Below are 18,726 nucleotides of genomic sequence, written 5' to 3' on the forward strand. Positions count from 1 at the left end.
GCCTCTCCGCCGGTCGCTCTCGTGGTCGCTGGATTTGACCTACCGCGACAATTGCTTCTGAATTGTGACAGCATTTTATTATTAGACTATAGCATTTGAGAGGCAGCGTAAGGCCAAACATGTCGCTCAGATCCCTTTTTTAAAAAAGGGAAATGACAGGTAAAGGGTCCCCAAAGGCTTTGGAATAGCTGGAGATGCCCCTGGGCTGGAAGGACCATTTCAGATAAGACATTCCATCCCTACCCCCATCTCCTGCCGCACAGCACAGGGCAGGTACTGAGGTCGTGCGGGGAAAAGCAGCAAAGGGGGAAGGCAAGATTTGGAACAGAAATGGAGAAGAGAAAGGGGGGCAGGGAGTGAACTGAAAGGATCCTGGGGGTGTCTTGAGAGATCTGGTGCAAGGCAACAAAGTTGTGGCTTACAGGAGTGCTCTGCTGTTTGTGTGCATCTGTGCTCAAATTTGTATGACTATAAATCAACCTAAACGTTGCAAAACCACCAAATGTCTCCAATGACCATTCCCTTCAAAAGAAGCCAAACCCCCAAGAAAGTGCTGCCCCTGAATCTTTTCGTGGTGTGTGTAGAGAGAGAGGGAGTGGTCTAGTGGATCACAGTTTTTATTAAGACCACACAACACTGTTTTGACCCAGGTGTGGGCAACCTATGGTTCTGTCGCCCAACACCACCTTTTGTCGTATGTGAAGACCATGTCTAAAGTTCAGTGCTCTGACACCCTTCCCCCCACCCTCAGCTGCACAGAGCAGTGTCCCAGACACCCTGGAGACACTTGCAGGCAAGTTCTCTGCCAACCGAGACCAGGCACTCCCCTACGGCCATTGGCACTTCTGCCAAACACAAGTACCCGGTACTTTTGCAGGATCACAGCCTGGGCACATGGAATAAAAGAAGCATCTGCTATGGAGCACAGTGTTTCTCTACAAACTGCATGGGGAGAGTATATTCGGTCTCTGCCCCCCGGGGGGGGCAGGCTGGGGCATGGGCCAAGGTGTGTTTCCACTTGGAACTTGTTGAGGTGCCCATGCTCCTCATCTCCAGGGAGCTTTGAAAGTTCGGGCCTTGCCAGAGTGACAAGGCTTTTGGCATGAGCAGAGGGGCCAGAGCTAAAGGGGTCTTTGCTGGGGGTTTGGGCTCCCTATGAGGGTTGGAGAGAGACCCCAGCACATTCCTCAAAGGGACCCTGGAAATGAATTTCAATTTTAAATATCTGACATGCAGAAAGACACCGCAGGCAGCGTGGGTCTTCTATGGAACTTGTTGCCCCAGCCTTCTGGAATCAAGATGTGGTAAAAGTGATCAGCCTCTCTTTTTGAGGATGAAAATGTTAAGGCCAAGGCCGGCCCCCATGAGGCAAAGTGAGGCAACTGCCTCAGGTGGCCGGATCCACAGGGTAGCCGATCCAAATGTAGATCTTTATTCCCTGTAGTTCGAAAAAGCTTTTTGACACTGCCACTGGAGAATTAAAAGCACTTGAGCTACAAGAAGCTGGGGTCTTCCTTGACTCATCAAACTTGAGCTCATTTCCAAGGGTAAGTGGGCTGTATCTCCATTCCATTCCAGGAAAACAGCTGACCTTGCACAGGCATCTAAAATTGGCTTTCAGGTTATTAAAGTCTAAAGAGATGCCCGTTTGCCAATATTCATGAGTCAATAGGACTTACTCCCAGGTAAATGGGATTGGGATTGCAGGCTAAATTGTGTACAGTGTGACGTTAATGGCATACATTTTATAGAAAATAAAATCACTTGAACTGGAATCAGGATAGCTGGTGGGTTTTTGGACAGTTGCTTGTGACAATGAAAAACAGGCTCCATTTGAACAACTGTTAAAGGTATCTGTGTGTACATTTCCTTGTAATTTTGAAAGCCTGTTCTGAAAGGATACACTAATGTTTGGGAGTACAAATGCTTTGCCTGATTCAGCAGCTGATAAAAAAGTGTATGAGGGATATTTCTTGGGCATCCTGAAATGGGCCTGTAGATATATTTAGTTTTTGTGTGCAACAGCTGCATTGTTTGACACAAAACTGTTCCGTGATTTAAAAAACTTAGTGAGAAGGTTCACCGCAAAACTGGTTACCGTATTTTTCGCCCTATAGGACGCAATTTTCCCCCTCCAAAAATGAAGGGGAAATGTGTGTGCGTCCTATGGGGCGAATGCAGGCTTTTGCTGAAGCCTGGAGAGTGAGAGGGGTCGGTGCACACCAACCCCTCTCGCTCTCCAGGCTTCAGGAAGCTATCCGCAAGCCTTGCAAGCCCGGTGGGAGTTCCCGCGGGCTCGCAAGGCTTGTGGGCAGCAGCCTGCAGACCGAAGCACGGGGCGCGCTGCACAGCGCGCCCCGGGCTTCGGTTCCCCGACCTGGTCTGAAGGCTGGCAGCAGGGAGAAGTGCCTTCCCGCTGTCCCCGGACCTGGTCTGAAGGCTGGCGGTGGGGAGAAGAGCACTTCTCCCCACCGCCAGCCCCACAAGCTCGCGGAACAGCGGGGAGGCGGAGCGCCGCCATCCCGCTGTTCCCCGACCTGGTTTCGGCTTCAGGCAGATATCCGCAAGCCTTGGGAGCCCGGCGGGAAGTCGCGCCGGTCTCCCAAGGCTTGCGGAGAGCTGCCTGTTCTGGGGGCTGGGGTCGGGGGAAGCTCGGGCTTCCCCCACCCCAGCCCCGCACCTGGGGGGGAATTAATTTTTTTTTCTTTATTTCCCCCCCAAAAAACTAGGTGCGTCCTATGGGTCGGTGCGTCCTATGGGGTGAAAAATACGGTATATATAGCCGTAGAAATGGAGCCTTGTCCCTGCAGCCTACGAAGATCTTACCAGTGTCTGAGTGAATAAAGGCAGAATACTTCAGGAAAAGAACACTTAATTGGAAAATAAGCTGCAGCTTATTGGAAGAAAGATTGCCACTATCATGTATGAAGAGAGAGAGATATATTGATATAGATGAAACTCTATATATTGATATAGATGAATCAAGGGGTTGATCTTTTTTGGTGATGCTCCAGCATGCAGAAAGGGGCTGCCTATTCATCTGGGCTGCCATTCAAGGCAACTGGTCTAGAACCCAGCAGCCTTGTTGAAGTTTTAAGTACAGTGTGATAAGGAAAGGAAGCAATTAATTTCCATCTGTATTTTTTAATTATTTAACTTAAAATATTTATTACTCACTCTTCATTGTAACAACACTCCTAAAGCAGCATACATAAAATCAGAGCACAACATATACAATAAAATAATAAATTTATCATACTAACAGCCAGGAGAACTAAAACAATAAGTGTTCTTAATAATAAACAAAAGAAGAAGAAAGAAAAAGAGAGTCCCGAAATATATGATGTACTTTCTTTTGTCTGTCCCTAATCTTCAGCTTCATTGGATGTCTACAAGATTGAGTGTCATGAGAGAGAGAGAGACAAAAACTGAATACAATATTTGGTTCGGATTCTGATTTGGCGCTTCAAAAAAGAGTTTGATTCATTCTGAACCAAGTTAAAGGCTGTCTGATTCAACTCGGGGTCTGAAACTAAATCCCAGTTCAAAAAACTGAAACTTTGTGCTTCTCCACTCACTGTTAGGGGATTTTTTAAAACACTTATAACTACCTATCCCTTTACAGAAGTGGATGAAATTGTGAGGCATTGCAGCCCTTCTGTGTGGACAAAGCCTGCTAAAGTCCAGATAAATTGGCCTGGCAGCACTGGGCTGGATAGCTTTGAAATCCCTCCCCCTGCCTGCCAAAGAAACTATTTTGAGGGAGAACTGGGTGGGGCAAGAAGAGAAAAGAATATGATGCTCTAGCGCTAATGGACCCAGAGAGGACTGATATTCTCAAACCAAGTGTGTCCCAAACACACTTTTCTTTTGGATAATTTGTACCTGTATGAAGTTGCTTGGTGGCATGACCGACACTCTTGGGTTCAAGAAGATATATAGATGTACATGGCATGCCAGGGTGCTCAATGAAGAGGCAAAAAGCTTCCCTGATAAATCATCCTTGTTTAACATTTAAAACCAGTAAAAATAAATAACTGTTCCCCATCCCCCTTCACTCTTGCTGTTTCAGCCCTGGAGAGATAAGCGAGATCTGCTGGCCGTCATAAATTTTACAAAGAGAGTTACAAAGCAAGTGAGGAAACAATTGATGGTTCTATTTTCACGAAGCACTAGGAGATTCTGGGAAAAGAAGCAGCTCTCATTAAGCACATTAAAAGGTGCTCATGAGAGGGAACAGACCAGGAGGAGGACATGTTGGAAGCAGAAGAGGTAAGATTTAGTGAGCAGGAAGAAACTGTGGCAGAGAGCAGTTCAGACTCCAGGGCTGAAGCGAAGGTTGGAGAGGAGGGGGGGAACCAGTTGCTGGAGAAGAAGCCAGGGGGGTCTCCCCCTTGTGCTGCAACCAGCTCCCTTCTCCCCTGGTCTCCCAGGACACAGAGAGAAATGAAAAGAGCAGAGCGGAGAATGGTTGTGCACAGAAGCAGTTGGCGACTGGGAAACACCCTGGAGAGGAGAAGCCTTAGAGAGCAGTGGGAAGGCCATCAGTTCTCGCAAGTGCAGCCTGGCCCCCAGCAGAGACATGGTGCATGTTAGGCCGGCAAGGGGGGGGATTTGGTGGGGCTCTCCACAGGGCTGGTGGGCTGCCCTGGGCATGGAGGATCTGCTGCTAGCTGCCCTGTTCAGCAGATAGCATGGGAGCCAACTCCTAGGGCCTGAGGGGTCTTCGTACCCCCCATAAAATATTTGAGGGACCAGGCCCCCTCAAAGTTGATGGGCACTGCCATTCAAATGGTGTGCATGCGCTGCGTCATGTGATCGATTATATGTGGTGGGTCTTACCTGCCCCCCTCCAATATTTTATCTAAGTTGGCACCCCCGGCAGGTGGACTTGGGGGTGGCAGCTACCTGTCAGCGAGTGCAGTGGGTTGGGCTAGATGACCTGAGGGGGTCCCCTTCCAACTCTACGGATCTCTCCCTGCCCTTAGTTAATGACCAACCCTAAGGAGCCCTGTGTTTGGTGGGGGGGGGGAGGTGGTGAGGAGGCTGAAGTGGCTATTAGCCACCTCCCCCCACTGTACACTTGTCTTCTGTGTTTATTTACTGGCTTCACAAGAGTCTCGAATCATTTTGACTAGAAGCCTAAAATATTTTTAATTTTACCTCCTTTTAATTGTATATATATATTCAGTTCTGTACATGAAATGGTATTAACTGTATTGTGAACACTTTAATTCACAATATGGGGATTTATTTTGGTGTGTGGCTGGCTCACTGTTTCTGTGGGGAAGTGCTCTTGCGGCCCAATCGGTCTGAGAGGTTGGGCTGCCCTGCTGTAGCCGACTGGGCCGGGTGGTTTGCAAATGCTCACTAGTGCTCTGCAAGTCCAAGCGGAACAAAGGCCAAATGAGGATGCTTTATTAAATCAATCCTGAAAGGAAAGCTGTGTATCAAATCCTTAGTGCTGTGGTCAAGCAGAATAGCTGGTCACGCGCACTAATGCTCAACAGTGACTCTTGTTGGTTGGTTGGTTGGATGGATGTGAAAGCACAGGTAAACACCTCCTGATCCATGCAATTAGAGCTTTTGTGTTCAATAGAACAGGTTGTGCTGAGTCTTGTTGCATTGTTGTTCCTACAGGATAAATAGTGGAGGTCTGACCATCACCTGGTTACTTGTGCTCCTAGTGGGACATAGGTAGAAGACGGAGTATTGAAACCTGAGTGAAGAACCTGCTCTGCTTCTGTGCAAACTTATTAAACCTTTACTTCCAGTCATAGATTAGATTACCATGATATCCAGCATCATGCTTCCTTTTATCCATTGATGTTTTAAAAAATGGTAAAGACAGAATGATGGAACGATGTGGCATTTGGAGACCACATGCAACTTGACTCATGTAAAAGGCCAATTTTGTCTTTCAAATATTAACAAGCAGAGACACAAAAGCATAATGGGCAGTATCGCGCACTTAAATCTGCAGCTTTGTTTCAAGTTTGAAGAACTAACCACAAATGTCAGTGAAGATAAAGAGTATGCCAAGTTGCTAAATAACTTGAAGGTAGGTAAACCAACTGCAGAAGAGAAAATAACAAGGGTTGCCATATGTCCTCTTTTTCCAGGACACGTCCTCCTTTTCATGATGAGAGTGGCCAGAGAGACCCATAGTTAAAAGTAGAGGTCGGCAAATGTGTCCTCTTTTTTGCTCTTCAAAATATAGCAACCCTTAAATAACATTGGAGAAGATACTGGTTTTCTGTAGTCAGCCAACATATGAATAAAGCAGGAGACATATTTGTCTCATTAATAAATGAATATTTTTTCTTTGTATGTTTAATGGCAACTTTGAAAGTAATTCGCCAGTTCAAATGTTAATATGAGAAAAAGAAAACATAACTGAAACAGCAACAAGGGCTGCAGATAATATTCCACAGTATATGTTTGGGGAAACTCAACAAGAAATGTGAACTGGAACACGTTTTTGGAACTGTTAGAAGTGTGCATAAATGCTTATGTTGTACTTGGGAGAAATCTATGTGTTGGAAAAGGATTTAGTTAAATGCTGTGGGTTTTCCAATATGACATATACCAAAAACAGGTGGAACATCTAATAATCAAATTTGACAGGGTTCCTGAACCAGAAAGTATCTATAGAAGGAAAGGTTCCTCTCATCATATCATATGCTTTGACATTATTTGTTTTTTTAAAAAAAGTTTATATACCGTTTCAGAAAAAATAAATCACAGTGATTTACAACAATATAAAACCAAACTATAACATCGTAAAAACAAGTAAAAAGCAAGAATAAATTAAAAATATAGACCATTATGGGGGATGTACTCTTAATTGTCGGCATCATGGCTCCAGAGCTGCCTTTGGACAGTATTGTGGGTTTGGAGGCATGAGTTACGCAGCTTTAGAGCATGAAAGGTAACTGATCTGCAGCTCTTGGTATTTGATCTGTTAAGAGCAACCTGTAACCCAACATGCAGAGATGGATGTAATATATTGCACCGTTTATTTTTATAAAGGATTTATTTTCCCTCATTGACATGATGAAGCAACTTCCCAAGGAGTTGTGCTGGTGCCAGGCTATTTTGCATTAGGCAAGGCTAACTACTTGCACCCGCCACCCCTCAAAACGGCTAATTTCAATTTTTTAAAAAAATGGATTTCTTGTAGAAAAAATGCACAAAACTTGAAACTGCTAAATTTATCTCAAATTGCAAGACTAGGTAATACAGCAATCTTTGGTTATCTTTATCAAATACAAATTAAAGTTTTTTAGCACACAAATAATTCTGAATAATATTGTGAATTGTGATGTTAAAATTTAAGTCTCTTAAAAGTTTCAATTTCAGGCACATCATAACCTCTCTTTGTGTGCTTTTTGCTTTGCAAAGTTTATCACCAGTTCCTTCAGGTCAAGTGGCGATGTTTCTTCCAGTCTTTTGAACCTGTTTCTTCTAGGGCTGGTTCAACATTTTTTAGCTGAACAACTTGCAGCAAAAACAAATAAACACAGGAGATGGACTTGGAGCAGTCGTTTTCCATTCTTGTCGTCTACCCTTCAGATCCAAGACTACTGATAGCTGACGCGTCTGCTGATAACCCACTTACTACCTTCAAAGCAAATGATATCGGAGAAAGGGAATTGCAGTCTGGAGAAGGCAAGTTGAGAGGAAGGAGTAGGAAGCTCTCGAGCCATAAGACTCTTGCTTTGTAACCTATCTTAATAATATCCAGATATGCTTAAAAAGTAGAGATCAGGCTGGATTTGTGGAAGGTAGAAAAATAAAGGATAATATCAGAAATATAATAGACATAATGGAATATCTACTGTACAAGTAAGAAGAGACAAACAAGCAGCCCTGATTTCAATCGATGTGGAGAAGGCTTTCGACAAAATCTCATGGGAATTTATGAAAAAACTATTAAAAGAATTGTGTCTAGGTGAAAAATTCCAAAAAGGTATAAATGCAATATATAACCAACAGAAAGCAAAAATTATTATTAATGGAGAGTTTGGAGAAGAAATCAACATCTTTAAAGGTACAAGACAAGGATGCCCCCTATCCCCAATGTTATTTATAATAGTATTAGAGGTTCTATTAAAGAAAATAAGGCAGAACAACCAAATAAGAGGAATAGCAGTTGGTGAAAAAAGATACAAGTTAAGAGCCTTTGCAGATGATGTTATGATCACAACAGAAAATCCCCTACAATGCACACCTAGAATATTGGAATGCATAAACGAATATGGCAGATTAGCAGGATTCAAATTAAACTATGGGAAAACCAAAATACTAGTGAAAAATATGGAAGAAAAAGATAAAGTGAAATTACAGTAAATTACAGGATTGGAAAATAAGGTATCTTGGAATAAATGTAACAACAAACACTATAGATTTAAGTAATGAGAACTATGGGAAAACATGGAATGAAATAAAAAACGACTTGCAAGTATGGGGGACATTAAATCTTTCCTTACTAGGGAAAATATCGGTAATAAAGATGAACATATTAACAGGGATGATGTTTTTATTTCAAAGTATCCCAATACTAGGAGGAGATAAATGTTTTAATAACTGGAAAAGAGATTTGGCTAAATTCATATGGTCAGGGAAAAAGCCAAGAATAAAACACAAAATAATGATAGATAAGAAGGAGAGAGGAGGATTTGGTCTCCCAGATATGGAGTTATATCACGATGCGGTGGGTCTGACCTGGCTAAAGGAATGGATCAAATTAGATGACTCGGATGTATTGGATTTAGAGGGAGTAGAGACGAGATTTGGATGGCATGCCTATCTAATAGATGAAAAAGTGAGAGTACATAAAGGCTTCCTAGGGCATATAATCAGAAAATCTATATATAAAATATGGGAGAAATATAAAAGACTCCTAGAACGGAAAACTCCCTGGTGGGCATCGCCAGCAGAAATTGTCACAGTGAAAAAATTAAATATGAAAGAAAATTGGGCTACCTATATAACTGTATTAAAGGAAGAAAACGGAGAATTGGAATTAAAGGATTACACAGAAATTAAAGCTCATATTAGTGATTGGTTCCAATATATTCAAATTAAGTATAGATTAGCGAAAGACAAAAAGTTAGGATTTGAAAAAGAAATATCAAAATTCAATAAATACTTAATACAAGAAAAATCAAAAAATACATCTAAATTGTATAATCTGATTTTAGAGTGGGAAACAAAGGATGAATTGGTTAAAGCATCAATGATTAAATGGGCGCAAGATATTGGGAAAAATATTATGTTTGAACAATGGGGAAAATTGTGGAAAGAAGATATGAAATTCACTATGTGTTATATACTGAAAGAAAATTATCTTAAAATGCAACATAGATGGTATTTAACACCTGAAAGAATAGCAAAAATGAATAAAAATTGTAGTGATGTCTGCTGGCGATGCAACACAGGAAAAGGTACTATGATACATATATGGTGGAATTGTTTAAACATCAAACAATTTTGGGAAATAATATATAATGAAATGAAAAAAATGTTTAGATACTCATTTAGGAAAACACCAGAAGGTTTTCTATTGGGAATAGTACCAGGAAGCCTAAAGGAAGAAGATAAGACCTTATATTTATACGCAACAGTAGCAGCAAGGCTATTGATTGCGAAAAACTGGAAAAGTGGTATAATACCGACAAAAACAGAGTGGCTTGCCAAATCATTGGAGTATTACAATATATCCAAAACAATGGAAGAAATTGGAAGGATTTCAAAAGAAAAGATAGATAGGGACTGGAAGGTGTTTAAAAGATACTTGCAAAATCATATCGAAAAATCAGAACTCCTATTAGAATAAACAAGTTCTGTTTCAAATACTGAAATATCAAATAAGATGGATAACAATGTGTAATAGAAAAAGAAGTATGAAATTAGGCTAAAGGTGTGTGAAAGAAAGTAATAGAAGTGGAAATAAATTGTAATTGAGTAGATTGGAAGTCAAACACAAAGGTGGGGTGAGGGGTGGTGGATGGTGATGGGGAAAGGAATTATTTGTGGGATTGAGTGTAAGTATGTTTGAACACTTTTAAGGATTGTATGAAATGTATGTTTGTATGCTTGTATATGTGTATTAATGATGAACTATTTTAACAATAAAAATTTATTAAAAAAAAAAAAAAGTAGAGACATCACCTTGCCAACAAAGGTCCGTATAGTAAAAGCTATGGTTTTCCCAGTAGTGATGTATGGAAGTGAGAGCTGGACCATAAAGAAGGCTGATCACCGAAGAATGGATGCTTTTGAATTCTGGTGCTGGAGGAAACTCTTGAGAGTCCCATGTGCTGCAAGAAGACCAAAGCTCTCCATTCTGAAGGAAATCAGCCCTGAGTGCTCACTGGAAGGACAGATCGTGAAGCTGAGACTCCAATACTTTGGCCACCTCATGAGAAGAGAAGACTCCCTGGAAAAGACCCTGATGTTGGGAAAGATGGAGGGCACAAGGAGAAGGGGACAACAGAGGACGAGATGGTTGGACAGTGTTCTTGAAGCTACCAGCATGTGTTTGACCAAACTGCGTGAGGCAGTGGAAGACAGAAGTGCCAGGCGTGCTCTGGTCCATGGGGTCACAAAGAGTCGGACACGACTAAACAACTAAACAACAACATGCACCAATAGACATGAGGGGAAGATTCCATATATTGGCCCGAATGCAGGGACTGGGGGAAAATATGCCGAGGTTAGAGGTGCAAAACTCCTACCCTGCTGGCAATCTGTTTTCTTATTCTGGGCCAGAGGAGCAAGTAAAGCAATTGCAGAACCCACCAAACTGGCTGTGGAAGGTACAGTGTCCAAAATGATTTCTACAACTCCCCAGAGGAGGAGGAGACATGAGGTGGTGACTTCCTACTGAGGGGGACAGAGGTAGCAATGTCAGGTGTCCCATTTTAAGCTGGACATCCTGGATTGACAGACACCTTCTGATCCCAATTCTGGATGTCCTACTTTGAGTCCTGTGCTCTGTCTGCACCAGAGCAGAGGACCAAAAGACAGGCGCTTTTTGATTCTGTGCTGTGGCACAAGTCAGTTGGCTCAAACTGGAGTGTGGGACCAAAAAACAGAAGGGAAAACCCTTTGTGTCGCCACTCTTCTTTCTCCTTCCATCACAGCACTTCTGGAAGTATGTCTGCGACAGCGAAGGAGGAGGCAGAGGCTGGTCCCTGCGGCATCTCCCAACAGCTGGCACAGCTGATGCTACAGAGGATGACAATGAACAAAGGTAGGAGCAAGGACTTGGTAGTGCAGAATTCAGTGGCCAGGTTGCTCAGCGGGACAAGATGGTTTGAGCATATTAACCTGATCCTGGTCTGACTGCACTGGCTGCCAATTAGCTTCCAGGCCCAATTCAATGTGCTCGTTTTGACCTATAAAGCCTTAAATGGCTCAGGACCACCATACCTGAAGGACCGCCTCTCTCCATATGAACTGACCTGGACCCTGAGATCATCTTCTGAGGCCCTTCTTCGTGTGCCTCCTCCACAAGAGGTCCAGAGGGTGGCAACACGAGAACGGGGCCTTTTCTGCAGTGGCTCCCCATTTGATGAATGCTCTCCCCAGGGAAGTTCGCCTGCCGCCTTCATTACACACCTTTAGGTGCCAGGCGAAAACGTTCCTCTTCAACCAGGCCTTGGGCTGATTAACATCCTATACCCTTTTAAATGTGTTTGTGGGAGGAGGTTTATTGTTTTGTTTTGTTTCTGTTCTTGTTTTTATTATTTGTGTTTTTATCTTGTATTTTTATGCTCTGAGATCTACAGATGGACAGTGTTATACAATTTTAATTATTATTATTATTATTAATAATAATAATAATAATAATAATAATAATAATAATAGCCTCCAACCAACTCTATGGTCTTCTCTACTTCATATATATATATATATATATATATATATATATATATCCTAATTCTAATATATGAAGGGCTTTTTTTCAGTCGGAACTTGCAAGAACTCAGTTTCGGCACCTCTCACCTTGGTGCCATTGCCCTTATATGAGAACAAGGAAGCGTTGTACCTCTTTTTCTAGAAAAATGTTGCTGAATATATGAATTACTTAAAAATGATAAAATTTGACAAAACATAAAATTAAAGTAAAATCTTACCAGCAATTTTTAAGATATTAGAAAAACTAATCCGTATCAAGCTTCCCCTCAGAGGTCAGTTCTGTGTCCCTCTGAAGTCTGCACCCAAGATGGCTGCCTATGAGGAAAGGCCTTTGGGACTTTTTAAGTTAGAAAGAAAGCAAATAAGAGGTGATGTGATAGATATTTACAACATTATGCATGGCATGGAGAGAATGGATGTTTATAACATGACACCGCGGGCTTTAATTCTGAGTAAACATGAATAGGCTTTGGCTGTACGTTTTCCTATTCAAGTATGGCAAAGAAATAGAAAGATTTATGAGTGGAGCAGTTCCCCCATTGTCCTCTGCCCCACTTAGGGCAACAATATTAATTACTTAAACTACGGTATTTATTAGAGGTCTAGCTTGTCCATCCAAGAGGCTCAAGGTGGGGCTAAGATGTCTCCTGTGTCCCTACCACCACCTTTTCATGGGAACTTTGTTAAAAGAAAGTAAAGACACAAGACTAATGCTAATAATATTAATATTTTAAAAAGTAATGAGCAGCAATGCTACTTTGTTTTTGTTCAGGCATTTGAGTGGGGTTTTGTGATGATGTAACGCATTGGCCTGAACAATGAAAATGTTGGTTTGATTATATAGTACATAGTCTGGATTTATCTGTTACAGGAGGTGGATACTGTTGAACCTGAGCACAAATGACTTTGCAGTGTTCCCCAGGGCCAACAACGTTACCCTGCCCTTGGCTGGAAAATCAGCCAGAAGGCGGCTGAGAAAACTCCTCAGAGCCACTGCATTTGAATGGCTGCAGCTCAATTTCTACTCAGTTCTTGGCTGCTTCAGGAAGGTCTCTCCTGCCCCTTCGTTTTAGCAGCCTAGAATCCAAATGTTAATGCTTAGAAATACATTTCTCTAAATTAACAAAAGGTCTCTAGTGGCTCACAACCTGTATGCTCATGTTTCTCATACAGTCATACCTCAGGTTACAGCCGCTTCAGGTTGCGTTTTTTCGGGTTGTGGACTGCCAAAACCCAGAAGTACCAGAACGGGTTACTTCCGGGTTTCAGCAGTCACGCATGCGCAGAAGCACTAAATCGTGCTTTGTACATGCACAGAAGCGCCGAATCGCAACCCACGGGTTGCGAATGCTGCAGGTTGCGAACGTGCATTCCGCACAGATCACGTTTGCAACCCGAGCGTCCACTGTACATTACATAAGGATAAAAATCAGTAAGTTAATGTGAATGGTCAAAAACAGTTGCACAAACAGTTTTGTGATAATCCTTCTAACCTTTAAATAGGGTTGCCATAACTTGAAGAGCAAAAAAAGAGGACAGCTGAAGCTGCTGCCAGCCTGAGACAGGGAAAGAGGCGCAGAGGCGCGCAGGGCCACCACCGCCACGTCCGCACGCCTCTTTTCCTGGCTCAGGCTGGCACCAGCCGCGGTGTGCAGAACAGCCTGTGCCCACCCCTGCACCGCTGCCAACCCGAGCAGAGTCAGGACCCTAGCTCCTAAATAATAATAATAATAATAATAATAATAATAATAATAATAATAATAATTTATTTGTACACTGCCCATCTGGCTGGGTCTTCCCAGCCACTCTGAGCGGCTTCCAACACATTAAAAGCTTCCCTAAACAGGGCTGCCTTCAGATGTCTTCTAAAAGTCTGGTAGTTGTTTTTCTCTTTGACATCTGGTGGGAGGGTGTTCCACAGAGCGGGTGCCACTACTGAGAAGGCCCTCTGCCTGGTTCCCTGTAACTTCACTTCTCGCAGGGAGGGAACTGCCAGAAGGCCCTCGGTGCTGGACCTCAGTGTGCGGGCAGAACGATGGGGGTGGAGACGCCCCTTCAGGTATACTGGGCCGAGGCCGTTTAGGGCTTTAAAGATCAGCACCAACACTTTGAATTGTGCTCGGAAACGTACTGGGAGCCAATGTAGGTCTTTCAAGACCGGTGTTATATGGTCTCGGTGGCCACTCCCATTCATCAGTCTAGCTGCCGCATTCTGGATTAGTTGTAGTTTCCGGGTCACCTTCAAAGGTAGCCCCGATTGCTCCACTGTGGCACTTCTGCTTCCAGGGCACAGTGCCCTCTCACACATGCACATCCCCTCCCCCCCAAAACCCCAATTTATTTATTTTTTATTTAAAACCTAAGCCTGGACATTTCCTTTAAAATGTAAAAATCCCCCTGGGTGGGCATGTTGGCACCCCAAAAGAGGACATGTCCAGGTTTCCCCGGACGTATGGCAACCCTACTTTTAAATGCACACATTGAATTTCTTTTTTTTTAAAAAAACAACTTGACCCACCAACAGCCAACATCTGAAAAATACCAGTTATATGGCGCAAAATGCCAGATTAATTCTGCTGGGCAGCTTTATGAAATCTGAACAGTGACGGAGGGCAAAGAAGGAACAGTTTCATGCCCACCATCCCCAACTGAAAAACTTTATTTACATTGCATGCATATCCCACCTTGGCTTATGACACTGTACACAGTCCTCCCAATTTCTTCCTTACAGCATCCTGTGAAGTAGATTAGACTAAGAGATAGAAACGGACCAAAATTCAGCCCCCAAGCTTCATGTTTAAGGGGGGTGGGGTTTGACTCTGATCTCGCCTGCTCTAATCAAACATTGCACCCAGAATGAACACCTTGTTAGGATACAGTTCCGTGCCACCTTAAAAGGGAACAGGCATGACTGTTGTGTGTCACATGCCTGTTTACTTCCAGCACTTGCTGGGAACTTCCGTTTGTATATAGCTTTTCGATTCCTGCTGTTTTGCTGGACACGAAGGGAAGCAGACATGTTTTTTCCTTTGTTCCTGAACTATGCTAAATAAATGCTGTAAATATGCTTACACATTTCTCTGTCCACCACTTCTGCTTTGAGAAGATTTATTCACTCTGCTGATAGAGCGTGCACAGGTCTCTAAACGTATCGGAGGCTTGTGTCGCTGATTGATTCTGTTCCAAGGGAGACTGGTGATCATCTGGGTGCCGGCCGGTGGCTAGAGCCAGCTGGGGGCCTGCCTGATGGCCCCGTCTCTCTGGCAGTATCCCAACACACCTTTGAGGAACTCCTCCCCTCCTCGCCCTTACAAACTCACTCTGAAACTTTGCAGCTAGACTGATATAAAGTTTATTTACACATGTGTGCAACCTGAGCCTAGATGGAGGCAGCTTAGAGCATTTACACCTCAAGAGGTCCTATTCCTTCGATTGAGGCAGCCTCAGATTCAAAGAGGCTCCAAACATCATGTTTGAACCTCTCCGCACTATAAAGCAGACAGATTGTAGAATTATAGGTTTATCTATTTTTCATTTCTGAGTCAATCACATTTATCAGCTTTTTTCTTTGGTAGCATCGCTCAGCAGCAGCCTCATCAGAGGAGATGAAGCTCTCTTTGTGGTTGCTTTAATTAGGTTTTGATAGTACATTTTGAATTTATTTGATTATTATGTGAGAAGGCACAGAAGAAACCTGGCAAGACAAAAGGACATTTGTGTTTGGGTGGGTGCATACATTATTTACAATGTGGAATGGCTGAGCAATTGCTTTGAATACTGATAGCTCACCACTTTAAAGTGGCTCTATCTTTTTTCCCCTCCTTTAGCTTAGCCTGAGACAAGATAAAGGATTACAAATAATTTTATATGTATGACTTAGTGCAAATTACAGGAAAGCAAATGTAAATGATGATGTATCAGGATTAACGCTTCATGCATCAAATTGCACTGCAAACCAGGTGGTTATTGGCAGAGCAGCTCATATTTTTTCCATATAGCTTCAAGGTCACAAAGCTTGGTGGGAGAATAACAGACTTGCTCTTTTGGAAATCATTTGTAGAATCTTATTTCTCTCGCAATGCAGCGGCCATCAGGTGAATCCAACTTCTCTCTCACAGACATGATGACCTCTGAACCACTTTATATAAGGAACATATAGATAAGGATACAACTCCAAGGATACTTGTAGTCAAAAGCATTTTTGTAAGCGTGTCATTATGTGGTTCTGCTAGGTGATGGCTGCTGTGGTTTAAGGCTGCTTTTAGCTTGTGCTGAGAGGGAGGTGGGTCTATCACCTATGGACACTGGAGAAAGGAGTCATATGGTAAGCAGGACGTGTGGTGGTGCAAAAGGGCCCCAAAGGACCTCACAAAACCCATAAATATTCTTAAGGAATCATAAATGATTATTTTTACATACATAACTGTTATATGCTTATCTTGGTTATATTCTCCAACAAAAACATGACAGGTCTAAATATTCCAATCAGGGAAACCCATAATGGGAATGTCCTTTACTTGTTAATATTTTGAATAAAAGTTTTCCATAATACAGTAAGATATAGAAAATGTAATGGAAATGAATGGAAATACAAATTGAATAGTGTCCTTTCTCAAAGGTAGTTCTTAACCCTTGCCACTTGCAGAAGGTAGCAGCTCCTCCCAGCTCTCACCTGGGACCTCTCCTCTCACCCTCAACCACCAACATTTCCAGGTCCCTCCACCAACCATTTACTTACAGTCTCTGAAGACAGGCCCCAAGCAGAGGACATCAAGGAAGAAATGAAGGGGTGGGGGAGAAAAGAGAAAGAAGCAAGAAGGAAGGGAAGGGGATAAAAGGAGAAAGGAAAAGGAAACAGTAACGAAAAATTGAGCCAACAGCAAGACAGACCGTCGACCATTTCCTCCTCTGGAAGTTCCATAATGGGAATTTCCCAGAGGCTAAGACATGCACTAACCTAGTGATGTCACTGCGCATGTGTTATGTCATATCATATCGACTTTCTGCTGCCTTTGCTATGGAGATCCCCAGTAGTCTCTCTTTCTCCATCTACTGTTTAAGATCAGAGTGGCGACGTAAAGGCTCTTCTACAGCTGGTCTGCTGCATTTTTTTCTTTATCACTTTTTTTTTGAATGAGCACCAAAGCTTTCCAAAGTGTGGAACTGTGTAGATGTTTCTGGAAATGCTGCGTTGCTGCATACATTTATACATGCTGCTGTCCATGGAGCAGAGCGAGTGGAGGCAAGATTTGCTTTGCTCTGTGTGTGCTGTCTCTTGCATGTGTTTTGGACATACGTCTTGACATAAGGTATAAGCAGTAAGTTGAAATATGATGTAATGATAAATTTAAGCAGTAAAAATAAAATACTACCAATGATGTAATATGCAAGCTGCATACTTACATTTGCTTTATCTCATACAGTCATACCTCATGTTACATTTGCTTCATGTTACGTTCTTTCAGGTTAAGTCCCGCGGCGACCCGGAAGTACCGGAAAGGGTTACTTTCGGGTTTTGCCGCATGCGCAGAAGCGCCAAATTGCGCCGTACACCTGCACAGATACGGTGCTTCAGGTTGCGCTCTTTTCATGTTGTGAACGGGCCTCCGGAACAGATCCTGTTCACAACCAGACGTACCACTGTATTAAATTATTGCTAGTATTTTATATATTTTTCTTGCTGCATTATGTGAAGTAAGCAACTTTCATTCTAGTGGTGTTACGAAGTATAAAAATAACTCGTAGACTGAGAGGCACATGACTAAATTGCCAAAAGTCACCAGGGGTTTTCTTTACAACCAAAGGGAAAACGTGACTGAGAAATTTGCCATTAATGATGGGTGCAAAAAATGGCAAGAGGAAAGTGGACCACAAATCTTGTACCCATGATATCCACAGTGCTGCTTGTGAAGAATCAAAATGGCAAAATGCAGCTGCAACTGACACTGACTAAGCAAATTTTCATTTTTAAGACACTGGCAATATACCAACGACTGTTGTGGAAATGGCCCATTTTAGGCAACAAACAACTAGCTAGAGCCTTTCTGAAAGCTACTATGAAATGACAACAAAATGTGCAGCCAAAATTGTTATTTGCTGTGCTACACTCCCTCTTTCCACAAAATTTACTGTAAACCTTTACTTTTGGGAAAGGATGTGGATCTTTAATTACCGGAAAAAAGCACTCAAGAATCAAAGGCAAACATTAAAACACGTAAAGTTTAAGAAATATGGTCTGCACACAGAACTGTTGATATTATGTTGGATGCTTCAGCATGAAAAGAAGAAAACTATTGGAGACAGGTCCTTAAACGTATTGCCAGTGTGACCCTGACCTTTGCCACGCAGGACAGAGCATTGAGAGGCCATGCAGAAACTGCTTCAGTTGAGGGAGGGAACATGGACATTTTTTAATCAGTCACTCAATTGCTCTCAAAACCTGATCCTCTGACTGAGGATGTTTATTGTAAACCAGGAGGAACAGTCAAGTACTTGCATCATGGTGCTGAGCCAGAGGTGGACTGTTCCGGAAGCTTTGCTAACGCCATCTTGGTAGTCAAGATAACCTCACAATTACCGTATTTTTCGCTCTATTAGATGCACCAGACCACAAGACGCACCTAGTTTTTGGAGGAGGAAAACAAGAAAAAAAAAGTATGCTGAATCTCAAAAACCAGAACAGCAAGAGGGATCGCTGCGCAGTGAAAGCAGCAATCCCTCTTGCTGTTCTGGCTTCTGGGATAGCTGCGTAGCCTGCATTCGCTCCATAAGACGCACACACATTTCCCCTTACTTTTT

The 18,726-nt window shown here is 42.7% G+C and overlaps 1 protein-coding gene and 1 long non-coding RNA gene across 3 annotated transcripts in view; one reads left to right on the forward strand and one right to left on the reverse strand.

The window, feature by feature from the left end:
• COBL (cordon-bleu WH2 repeat protein) overlaps nt 1–18,726 on the reverse strand; it is a 422,273-nt gene that overhangs the window by 299,331 nt on the left and 104,216 nt on the right. The gene's annotated exons all lie outside the window — the stretch shown is intronic.
• LOC310748249 lies at nt 2,988–5,802 on the forward strand. Its single transcript, XR_014541247.1, has 2 exons — nt 2,988–4,272; nt 5,641–5,802. It is a non-coding gene; the product is annotated as an uncharacterized lncRNA (long non-coding RNA).

This window comes from Podarcis filfolensis (assembly GCF_964270895.1).
Source record: "Podarcis filfolensis genome assembly, chromosome: 13".
NCBI lineage: Eukaryota > Metazoa > Chordata > Lepidosauria > Squamata > Lacertidae > Podarcis > Podarcis filfolensis.